Here is a 12,832-nt window from a genome sequence, read left to right as displayed (position 1 = left end):
GCAGCCCTTCAAACCTCCGTCGACAGTACCACATCCCCTTTCCCCACTCATTTGATGTACGGAAAATTGAACGAGAAACCTCCAAGCAAAGCAAAGTCACCAAAAAGTTCCCCCGTGCGTACAGTGGCGGAAAGACCAAATCATTCCCCTGCCGCGGTGAAAACATGCCATAAAGCGAATGAAAAATAATCGTTGATACGCCGCTTTATATAGAGTGAAGATATACGCATGCCCCTTCTTAAGAACCCAACCATGTTTACTTTCCTATACGTATACTGCTTCGGGGTGAGTTGGCAGCCGAGCTTGAAAATAAGGACACCCCCCACCACACACTCACACGCCGAGAGTGAGTGAGGACGGCTTGAAGTGCCATTCGGCTGCATAAATTATTCATGTACTCATAAGCGCGAGCTGCCATGGATGGAGAGATAGATCCAGAACCCCAAAGAGGGCTTTGGTCCATAAATTGTAAACAAATTGTAAGGTTGTAAATAATAAATTGTGTTGGTAAAATAAAATAAATTGAATTGAAATACTGTGCCTGCAATATCTGCGTCTTCAATAAATGCGACAGAGCCAAACAGACTTCCTTTATGAAGGGCCTACCTGGAGCATCATCCATGTTGCTCGTTAATATGACAATTCGCTTTATGACCAAAATCCGCCGGAACGGCTTTGGTCATATTAACGAGGGTTGACTGTACATAGCATCCAGAGAGAAGCGCATACAAAAAAGCGCAAAAAAAAGCGTTAAGTTGTAAAACGCAAAGGGAGCCAAAGCTGAAATTGTTCTCTGTAGAATACGGTGCTGGAAATTGTGTGCGTTTTCAACACATTAGTGTATCTGCTTCGCTCATCAGTGTATTCTGGTACGCATAAGGTAATATTTCCTTGAGTTTGAGGGAAAACACAAGACAGACTTCCTTCAAACTCAAGGCAACGTTACCTTGTTCTTATCTACACCAGCTTGCTTGTAGGCTTTTGTACTCGCTCATTTGATCCAATTTGCGTAGATTGCGCATTTCAATCTGCGTAAGTTAATTCAAATGAGCGAGTTGAACCCAGTAAAGGAGTGTAATTCGGTCAATGTGTACAGATTGGATCAACTGAGCGCGTGAGCGAAATAATTGAAAGTAATTCGGTCAGTTGAATTTGACTGAGAGAATTACATTTCAACTGACTAAGTATTTGAATTAAATTCAAATTCCGAATCGCTCCTCTGTACGAGACCGTCCCTTTAAAGCATGAACTATTTCTAGGCGTTACATTAATAAATTATATTGAGGACATTTATCAATTGATTCCTCAGTGAGCTGTTGCTTGCTTTTAAACAATAACGTACAAAACGTACAAAAATGACAAAAGCTATTGAGGCCCAATTATTCTGTCGTTGCTTGGAAGTCCATCATGAGAGGGAAAGAAAATATTTCTTAGGGAAGGGCAAGTTTTTATTAGCTGAAGTATTTGCTATTTAGCCAACGAGAACAAGTCTTAACCACGATGGTGGAGTTGACGTTTGCTGACTCTCTTCTTTTTCGTGTAGCATTACTGACGTAGGACATATTTGAGAGCAATATAACGTAGCCGGCATAATAAACAATTGATATCACATCACACATCTCATCAGAACATCGGCAACTTCAACAGCGACACAAAATCGCAGCTCCGGACCATGTGACTTCTGTGGCATATGATACTGTGCGGCTTGTGTGAGAGAGGGAGAGAGAGAGAGAGACGAAATAAGCGAGCGATTTCTTCCTGCCTCCCCCGTCGCGGTGCAGACGAAGAAAAACCTTCTTGACACTAACAAGGTTTCTCAATTTCAAGGGCCCTCATCCCCGACCTTTCTCGCCTTTCCTTTTATCCCGACCCATAGAATACCCCGCCGAGCACGTTAGTTTCGTCGTTCAACCAGAGCAGGGGAGATTTTGCTTCTAATTCTCGTCAGTCTCCTCTCCTCAAAGACGTCTCCCTGCGAGAAGGGATCCCTCGCTCCACGTATTGTAGCCCGTGTTCTAATCTCTTCATTCAAAACGCCTCTCCAGCTTATCTGTACTGTCTGTTAACTTCCTTGTCCGTGCATGCAAGTGAGCTCACATCCTGGCATGCTCTGTGGATGTACGAGGCAATGATCGTCAAGATCATTGACTAATATTTGTTTGATCTATGGTTGTGTACGTATTTTCCATTTTCGGTGTATTACGGTACTGTGTACTGAGATTTTCGTGGCTTGTCTTTGTTTGAGAATAATACCTTCGCGTTATCCATTTCTTGAGACGTCATGCGCGCTTCTGACTACGGTGGAAAGCTATACCATCAGCTGGTACGATGATGACTTTGTACGTTTGCACAATGTGATGGAGTCATGAACACGTGAAAGCAATCTGTAACGTGGCGGTTCGTACCTTTCATGAGCTCGAGTGTCTGTGTGCTTTTTCTTTGTTTTATTATTATTATTATTATTTAATAAGAAGATGGCGAAGAAGGCGAAGATGATGCGCTCTTGAGGCGCGCTTTCATGGTTACCCCTTCCAACCGAAAGGAGAATAAATATTGAATTGAATTGAATTGAATTAAATTGAATTGAAATGAATATTTCACGGCACGCGCACTTTTCTGGATTTTTAAAATGCAGAATGGCTTTCAACGAGGATTCTCTACCGTTCAGCTATCTCGGTTTTGCCCAAAATTTCCTAATTATAGAGTTAATGAATGAATTTTAGGTAATTAGTCAACTTGTACTTACATACACTCTTCCAGGGTATCTAGCTATTTTATAAAAATTCTGTAAGGATGAAGATAAAAACTCTGTATATAACTTTTAATATATGACGTTTGTAAGCACTGGACAGCCGTTTCGGCTTTTTAAAAAAGTATACTACGACATCGATTAGGTTCCGGGTTTTCGGAGACTATTGTTATTCATATTCGGAAGGGTGTTTTTCTGCGTTTAACATTTTCGGACAATTCGGAGTTTTTCGGCGAGTATTTTCGTGACTGAATTAACATACGATTTTCGCAGAAAAAAGAAAACGACGACTGTGAAATCACGCACTCGAAAAAAGAATGAGAATCTGCCTTGAAAAATGCTTATACGGTGTGCCGCAGAACTTCCACCAGACTGTGGAAATGGCTGAAATGACCTCAATGTGCCTCGTGTCGAGTACAGAGTCACTAAATATGGTACCCTATTCATTGATTGCAATGTCGAGGTACCTCTAGGCAAGGACGGGGCTAACCTGCATTACAGAGTATACATGGGCGCAGTTATGCGAAAAGCTATTGCATAGTGGAAATGAAAGGCAACTATCGGTTCGACACTTAACCCGTGCCGAGAACGGAAACCAAGTGCAGCTGCTGGTAGGTACAGATACCTACTGGGACCTGGTGGCCGGAAGAGTTGTGAAGTTGGATATCAGCTCGCGAGCGGTGGAAACTCTTCTTGGGTGGACTGTGCATGGAGCAACATCAGAGCCACGCTTACTTGTCGCAGGGGCTGCTAACCCGCAATACGAGGCAGACAAAAGTAAACATACCCCGTCAAACAGTCATCAGGGCATGGCTTATCTTGCTGAGTTCTCTGTTACTAGAACACCCAAAAGGTTGAGCCTCGCGGATCAATCCCAGTCACTTTAAGCTTTACAGGCGTGTTTTTTTTTGTTTGTTTTTTTGGAGAAATCATGAAAAACCCGGAACCCCAACTATGTACTGCGTACTGCGAAGCCCCCACAACGCGACACAACACTATGCACAGTCAACACAACATGTTGGCCCAACATTCAATCAATATTGGACCAGAATGTTGTACCGCTTTGGTACACCAGAAAGGATTGTCATTTCATCATGCAGAAACACAAGTTCAACGCAAAACTGCAACCACGGCTGACCCTCGCTCGCTCACTGTTTCGCTCTCGTATATGATGCAGGAACGTTTCCAAGCCAAACAAACCTCCCCCCCCCCCTTCTCCCGTAATCCCATCTTGACTTCTCCCGTCAAAACCCGAGCCCACTACGGACTTTTTGACGCTCTTTAAGAAAACACAATCGTGGCGCAGATCACTTCGATTCCATTTCTAAAGTGTCGAGATTCCGTTTTCGGAAAGAAAGGAAAGGAATATTTTTCGCATTTGTCCCATTCGTCCTCAAGGGGGGTTTAGCAAACACACGCGCACGTAGACGATACCTCTTCTCCTCTAGGCTAAACCCACTTCTTCTCTTTCTTTATTATTCAATTAGAACGCGACAAAGGCGCAAAAATCTTGGAGTGGGTCCGATCAGTAGCGCTTGGGAGGTCTTTGTACGAGTTCTTCTTTTGAGTTACACGTTCGCGTTTCCTTCCTTTTGTGATCGCGTCGAGAAAAAGGAACCTCCGCAGCGCGCTGGGGAGGTTTTTATTTGCCATCGGTTCTGGTAAAAGCTAGAAAGTCAATGAGCGGAGCTGAAGCAGCTTTGGCTGGTTTCGGAGTGGTTAATCCCTGTTGTTGCTGCGGAGGGATTAGCGTCACCTGGAGGATATGGGAATGGATACTGAATGGAGTCCGTTGACATTTGATACGCGTTTTATCGAGAGGTTGTGGTCCTGAAAACGAGGAGGGCGGGATTAGAGGGAGCAACGAGCCGGTATTGGAGCGCGATGCGCACACATGTATACTGGTCGTTTTGAACGCGAGCAGAAAAAAATGGACAGGGGGAGATGATGAGGAACATCTGTCAAGTGTATTATTCGTACTGAGAAAGAAGCGAAAATATAGCAAAAGGCAAAACAGGCACTTATATTTGGTTGTGACTTTGGTGGTGCATCCGGGATATCACGGGATCCCTGCTGTTTTTGCCGTCAAAAATCCCAGTTTACGATCGAAAAAATCCCGGAATTTCGATCTTTTGCATTCGGCATTTGCAGTACTGAAGTAGTCTCTGAATATTCTATTTTAAAAAATCCGGAATTTCACGAGTCTAGCGGAATACTGAATATGGCGCAATCAGGACGCAGAACTGTAGAATAATTTTGAGTCGTTTAGTTTCTAGCACAGGTTTCAATGATCTACAGTTGTTTGTCCATAGCTGCATCTGAAGCACCGCAATAGTACATGTATTTCACGTACACGTATACACGTATTTCCTTCTTTGCGCGTTCCGGTGAAAGGGCTTCGATACTTGATGCCTGTGACCCACGCCCTAGAGCTCCGTGCATTGGAGCACTGCACGTGCCGACTTTCTAGGGCCCGACCCGCCAGTACTGAAAACTCTTGGGCCCTCTACGAAAGGTCTATACATACACGTCTCCCTCGACGTAGCATGAAGTACAAGTGTACTATCTGAGGGTATCAACATTACACAGCATCCATTTCTTGTTGTTTGTCAAGTTTCGATGTTTCGATTATTCGCTTTTGTAAGCCGCAGCTTGGTTTCGTCCAGTATTAAACAGAGTTCGAGTAACTCGTTACAAGTAACTCGTTACTGTAACTAAGTTCTTTTTTTGTTGGTAACTTGTAACTTAACTCGGTACTTTTGCGCCGTGGCGCAACTGTTAGAGTAACTCGTTTCTTTTTCAGGTACCTTTGCCAAAGTAACTTAAGCTAAGTTCCAAGTTACTTTTAATTCGCGTTTTGCTCACGTCCACATATTTTCTTCTCTCTGGTTCTTTCATGGCATTTTATGCCATAAAACGTGATATTCAATCAATGACAGTATTTTATTCAGGAAGTAAGAACCGGTGCCATTGAAATGAAGCTGAACCATAGTGCGCCCACTGGGATGCAAGCGTTCCAATCGTTGGACATAAACGAAAACGATTTATAAGCGTTTTACACTCCTCCGCAGACAACTGAAGGTCTAACTCAATTGCTCACGCGCGCTGCACCTGTATAGTGCTATTTTGTGTCCGAAGTAGCTTGGAAGTAACTTTGTTCTTTTGTTTTAAGTAACTCCGTAACTGCGAGTTCCATTTCAGGCTGAAGAACTTCGTTATTAACTTAGTTACATTTTTCACACGGTAACTTAACTCGTAACGAGTTCCTTTTGAAGGGTAACTTCTCGATCTATGGTATTAAATAAATCGAACGGTGATATATACACGTGACGACCACGCAAAAAAAAGCACAGAGTCTCTCATTTCACGGGAGGACGTAAAAAGATGCCTGGTCAGTTTTTTATACATAGAAGGGAAGGCATTACGTTATGAGTTATGATGAATGTTTCAATTGACATGTAGAGACAGAGCGCTGAAGAGACACACACACACAAATGCTCATAGAGGAAATGTAAGAGAGATTGCACAAATGTTCTGTATGCGCGCTGTCTCGGTTTTATCTCATTCCCGAAATCCCGTTCCGGGGTCCCGGGATTGAAAAAATGACGCGGGATTCCCAACTGTGGTTGTGACTGCAGTCAAATATGTGTTGAGAACAAGGCGGGTTTTGGAGGCACGCCCTCTTATAGAAGACGAAGCAAACTCATTCGGTTACAGTGGATATCGCATTCACAATTCTTATTGAAAGTAATCAAAATTTCCCATTCCGAATCGACGATCTTGGACAAATACCATATTGAGGAAACGCTATAAATTCATACATTGTTGTAACGTTGCACACGTACATTACTGAAACGTTGCAAAATTTACGTTGAGAGGACATCACATGCAGAGGCATACGTTGATGATGTTTACAATGATACTGTGATGTTTACAATGAATGTTGCGGTAATATTGCAAATAAACGTTGCAGATAACGTTGAAGTCGCTGACATTAGCAACATCTGAGCAATGTTCCAAGCTGACATTTAGACAACGTTGCTGCAACTTTTTGTGCTACCTGGGCTGTCTATGGTATATCTATATGTCTATGATATCTCTTTAAGCTTTCTATGCTAAGGAGCAAAAGTATTTTTTTTTACAAAGATATGATTTCGAAGATCGTTACTCAAGCACTTTAATGCGTACTCTGTGTTAATTGACGCGTTGGTGACAGGAGGTCCCTGAAATCCCTAGGTATTAAGTGTACAGTGTGGCTTACTGACGCCCAACAATAATCAAAACATGGCATACAAAAAAGGTAAAGCATCCCAAACTATCTTTTTACATGCGGTTGTGATTGTGCGTCTGAGCCGTGCGTTGCGGCAGAGTTAAACCTGATGCACGTAAACATCGCTGTTTCCTTGCAGCCCAAAACACAATCAGTGAAGCCTTTAGCGTGGACTATGTTCACCGTGCCCAGAAATATGGCTTAGGGTACGTTATCGCGTGTGGGGTACAGCAAACACTTCGCTTACAAGCAGCAGGAGGACTCACTTCTGATTATAGACCCTCACCCTCGCTTCCATGGAGTGTTGTAGGAGCACACTTTCATGTCTTCGGCAGCGAATCGTATCTCGTTTTATGCGATGTGTATTATCTAATTATCCAGAAGTAGCAGTACCCTCTGACACTAGTTCGCGCATACGTTGATACTATATGGCAAGCATATTCCCACGTCTGCGTGCATGACTAAAACTTTACACGGACGGAGGGCCGGAGGCCCATCAGCTTGGTTCAAACGAATTCGCCATGTTTGCAGATTGTTACGATTTTGAGCATGTTGCATCAAGTCCTCAATTTCCCAGACAGAATGGTTTAGCAGAAAAAATTCAATGGCGATTTAGCGGTAAATGTGAGAGAGATGCGTTAGCATTAAGGGCCTTTTGTGGTCTATACTTGACTTCGGGGTATCCACTTCTTGTCCAACTCGACTTCCGGTTTATACTTGATTCCGGTTCGGCACTTTCAATTACAATATGTAAGTCCATTTCCGCGCGGTTTTTCCTGTGCTACGGCTAGAGGGCGACATATAATGACGCGGTTTACGGGGTTTTGAGACGGTTATTTATCCGTACTCACATTTCATGCTTTTTTATAAAAACGGAAAGTGGTAGACATATAAATTTGATGTCTATCGATTCCTGAAATATTTCCAGATAAAGTAAATGCAAAGTTTTTTTTTTCGAAATGGCTATAGAAGTTTAATAAAAACCTGTTCAAAGAGGGAGGAGAAAAATTGTGTATTTTTTTCGCATTCGTGACGTCGCCGTAAAATACAATACGACATGTATGAGAAATCTAGTAGCATAATTCTCTTTATCTCGTCTTCCTCTTTGTGATGAAACCACCCGCGTCAAAATCTGCGCGGTGGTTACCGAGAAAAAGCATAAAAACTGTTCCATAGGAAATACATTGGGACGGAGAGCTGGTATGCCCTCTTAATTAGCCTCAATTACTTTCAATTAGCAAACTGGGGACAAAGCAGACTGGTGAGACAGCGGGAATATGTCCACAAAGATGGGAGTCATCACGAGTAAATCCCCCTTGTCACTTTAGCTCGGTTGAGGATTGCTGATATTCCTATATTGACTCTATGGCTGGGGGTACCCGAAATCCACCATTCATAACAAACCACTTAAGAATAAAACCTTAAAGAATAAATCGCTTAAAATATTTAAAAATATATCTCCAAAAATAAACTGCTTAAAATCTCCGTTTAAAGATCACTGCCACCATTAAAAATAAAAGGTTTCAAAATCCCCCATCATCTACCACGGAGGCGGATTGACTGCATTCTGCATCGGGTTAGATCAGGTTATGTTATGTTAGGTTAGTTTAGTTTTGTTTCGGTTAGTTTGGGTTAGCTTAGGCTAGTTTGGTCTCGTGAGGTTAATTGTCCCATGCTTGCCGGTTCACCATGCTTTGTGCGGTGCGGGACTGAGAGCTCGTTTCATGGTAGGGGACGAGAGACACGGAACAAGAAGGACGTACGACAAATTTGAGACAAAATGAGGCAATTGACCTTTCATCATTTCCATCATTTCACTTTCATCATTGAGACAACGAAGACACGAACGAACTGAAACGACAAACTGGGAATTTGTCGTCCGTCCTTCTTGTTCCGTGTCTCTCGGTCCCTGCACCCTCTCCCTTCTTTCTATAGCCCGTTTCACCTCACTTTTTTTATGATTTATTATTAACGGTGGATATAGTTACGCAGTTTATATTTGTCATGGATTTATTTAAACCCATATGAACGTTTTATCTCTAACGGTGGATACTTACGCGTTTATTCTTGGGCCTTTATTTTGAACGGTTTCAGATAGGCTCATAGGTCGGCGCAATCATGATCGCAACGCCTTATCCCCACAGTTCCCTTAGAAGTCGGCCCAGGACGCACATTCCCCCAGGGCGTGAGTCGTGACGTTGTCCACATACGTGAGGCCGACAACGGCAAGCCCTATCACCACCACCACCACCACCACCACCACCGCAACGCCTTATCAAAGCTTGATGATCGCGATCATGAGTGCGATCACTAAGCACTGGCAAGGCTGCCGCGATGATGATTGCGCCGACCTATGGTCTAGGCTTCTGAAAGCCGGGCTTTGCTCAGAACGGCAGCGCCATCAGGGAAGAAGCGTAGTAAACTAGTTTTTTTTTTTTTTTTCGCAAAGCGCGCCGGCAACATTGGAATTGCTCCAACTGGCTTTAATCCGAACTGGCTTGAAGTCGAACAGACATCCAAAGCCAAAGCAATAATTTTGCGGGAATCCGATCCATGCTAGTAGAACGTGTAAACCGTTTGTATTTTCTCGATGCGGACGAGATGGCTACTTCAAAGATATTTACAGAGTGGTGCATTAATCCTGCAGGTCCAGATGATGTGCGTATAGAAGGGTATGCGTTGGCACGAGAGTGGAGTGGGAAACGGTTCGTCGTGTCACACAATGTGAGCCGCAGAGTGGGCGCCCACAGACTGACTTGTGCAAATGGTGAAACTCTTGAGCTTCGTGGTGGAGTGGCATTTGACATTGGTGTAAAGGCAGGAATCATCCCAAGTGTGCTGACTTCGTTCAAAGATGGCTTCCCCAGATGTTGGAGGAAAGCTATACGGGATTGGATAAATAGCGCAGATACGCGTATCGATAACCGCGCGAAAATGCACCAGCGTTCGCTGCAAGGCGCTTGTCTTCCTGGAACTGACGAGGAGCTGCCTCATGAACAAAGCGTGAGTACGCATCGTCATAATTCCTGGACCCAACAACTAGATGCGAAGGGTGAGGGTAATAATATCCCTGCAGCTCCCATACGAAGCGACAAGCTCAGAGACAGGGCTGTACGGCAGAATGTCAGAGCGCTGTCATCCCATATTACGACATCAACAGTCCGAAAAGTGCCTGCCAAGACAAGGCCTTTGTCTGTGAGTATAACAGATAATGTTCGTAAGACGTCGCCAGTGAAAACATCGAAGAGGAAGGAGACCAGAAAAACTTCAAGGAGAAACAATGCATCTAGTAGGAACAATCGCAGTTTAGTGAACAAGGATCAGGTATGTGAGCCTGGCGGTGCTGAGGACGTAGGAGTGCCAAGCCGCTTACATACCATAGAACAACAACGGAAACTGGTTGTGTTACTTACTCTTGAAGACAGGTATGCATGTGCAAAACCTTTAAATACAGCACGAGAATCTCCCGATACACGTAACTATGCCTTGAGGTCACGAGCAAAAGTAGCAGCGAAAAAAGCTAGCGACCTAGTGAGAGCACCAAAACGAAAAATGGCGAATCCAAGTGCAAGTTTGACAAATGCTGTTCTACAGAGCCCAAAGAAAGGTTTATCTGGACCGAGACTACCTTCAGAAAAGAGAAGTCCTGTGAATGAGAACCTCGTAAATAAGAGGAAAAAGGCAGCAGTTGTCGAAACGCTGAAGCAGAACTGCGAAGGTGGATCATCTGACGACGATGAAAATATTGCCTTAAGGACAACTCGGAGCACTAGTAGGGGACAACATAAACCTAAACGTAACGCGGCCACAGATGCAGGAAAGACTAACTCACAGGTTACTAAGAGAACCAAAAAAGGGAGCACAAAAGTTCCACTTAATCAGCGGCAGAACGAAATAGACGCGCACAACACTCGAGGTGGGACTCCTCGTGCTGCACGTAGCAGATCGCGGAAGACGGCTAAAGAGAACCAGGGCAAGGATTCAGTTCTTTTGGGTAGCAAGGAGGTAGTTCCGCATGCACCACACGTTGCAGACGACGGCCCTGCATCTAACAGGCGACGTAAAGCTACTTCAAAGGCGCAACTGGAAGAGAAAGATGGTTCTCCCGGCAGCAACATCGCACGGAAGGGCACTCTCGACCTTGCTGTAGTTTCCAAGCAGGAAGCAGCCCAGTCTGCACCACAAAGAATTACGCGTGGTCGTACAACTAAAGTACAGTCGACCCGCAAAAACAACATTGCGCCGTTGCAGAAGCGTGGGACTTTGCAAAGCCCAAGAGGACACAGAAGAAACACGGAAACTGTGAAAGCTGACAACAAAGAAGTCATCGCGCAGAAAGTACAACCAACCACAGAGGGCAAACAGATGCAGTCTACCTTTAGCGAGGAGGATAAAGGTGAAGACCCAGCTGTAAGTTATGCCATCACAGCTGGTAAAGGGACCTTGAAGAGGAAAATGCAAGCACGCAGAGCAGCCAAAGCGCTGGCAAGTGCCATGACGGACGACTGTTTCTCGATGGGTGATGCTCTCCAGAAGTTGAAGAAACCGGTTCCGGCTACTCTTATTCTCCCTGCCGCCGAAATCGACGAGGAATCGAACCTGTCGGGTATGCGCACTCCGAGCGCGAGCTCCTTGATGGGATCTGTGCCGCATACTCCGCAGAGCACGAGCAGCATTTCTTCAGCAGATCTGGCCGAGGCGGATAGGCACATGTATCGGATGGACGTGGAGGGCAGAAAACGAAAAGGACCGACTTACACGTCAACTCCGCTCGTACCAACAAGGAAGCACAAGCACCACAGCTTTTTAGAAGCACTCAACGATGCTGAGCAAAAGATGCGTTTGCTCGAAGAGAAAAAGAACTTTGAAGATTCTGATTCAGTGCTGGACTATTTCAGTGATGCTGGTGCGTGATGAGAGGTGTTGGACTGGATGAGGACTTGTGAAACGTTATTAGGTATGCGACGCTGCTGCTGCTTGGTGCCAGTAAGTCTGACAAGATGTCAGCGATAACGCTAACTATATGCTCTTGAAGAAAGTATCCAAATTACTGTATCTATTGCGGCTTGTAGTTTCCTATACAGTTACGCTGTGCTGAACTGTAGATGACCCGCTTTGATGCTGTGTAATTTATCAATATCTGATGCACAGTTGTGATGAATGCTGTTGAGACTCGTACAATTCCTCAGTGCCTTTTCCGATACTTGCTCGAGTAAAACGCTGGTTAATTTGACATTCTGCTGGAGTGTTAATGTCGGGGGAAAACGAAATTAACCCAGTCAACACATCACTGGCCTGTTTCCGAGTCCACTGGAAATACGGTGGGCGCTTCCCAGAATGCTGTCTTTTGGAGTCCTTCTAGAACAAATTATTTTGCTTTCTGAATGTATCCAGCTGTGAAGTGTTGCTTTCACGCGACACCAGGGGCGGATTTATGAGAGGGGGCCTAGATGTCCTGACCCCTCTCCCTCAGTTTCTGTCGTCATCATGTTCTTCAATAATCAATTCAGGGGTTTTCCAAGGAAACCCCTAAAAAATCTCAACACTGCCAAAAATGTGTGTACCTTTTGTATGGATATACGTAGGAGTAGCTGGCCGATATAAATATTGCACTCGGCTCAGGAGTTCCGACACCTCCCCAGGATGAACAATGATGATGATGACTGGGGGGGGGGGGGGGGGTAGGTATTCCAGAGAGTCTGTAGAAAAAAAAATCCTGGATCTGCCCTTGGATGACATATTATTTGCGGCTTTGTGTTTCAGGTTTAAGAACAGTCAAACCTGTTTTTACTTTCCCAATTTACATCACTGTC

The 12,832-nt window shown here is 44.4% G+C and overlaps 1 protein-coding gene across 3 annotated transcripts in view; it reads left to right on the top strand.

The window, feature by feature from the left end:
- LOC135368626 (dopamine beta-hydroxylase-like) overlaps window positions 1-12,832 on the top strand; it is a 352,228-nt gene that overhangs the window by 172,562 nt on the left and 166,834 nt on the right. The gene's annotated exons all lie outside the window — the stretch shown is intronic.

This window comes from Ornithodoros turicata, chromosome 9 (genome assembly GCF_037126465.1).
Source record: "Ornithodoros turicata isolate Travis chromosome 9, ASM3712646v1, whole genome shotgun sequence".
Taxonomy (NCBI): Eukaryota; Metazoa; Arthropoda; class Arachnida; order Ixodida; family Argasidae; genus Ornithodoros; species Ornithodoros turicata.
This window is presented reverse-complemented; position numbering and strand designations above follow the sequence as displayed.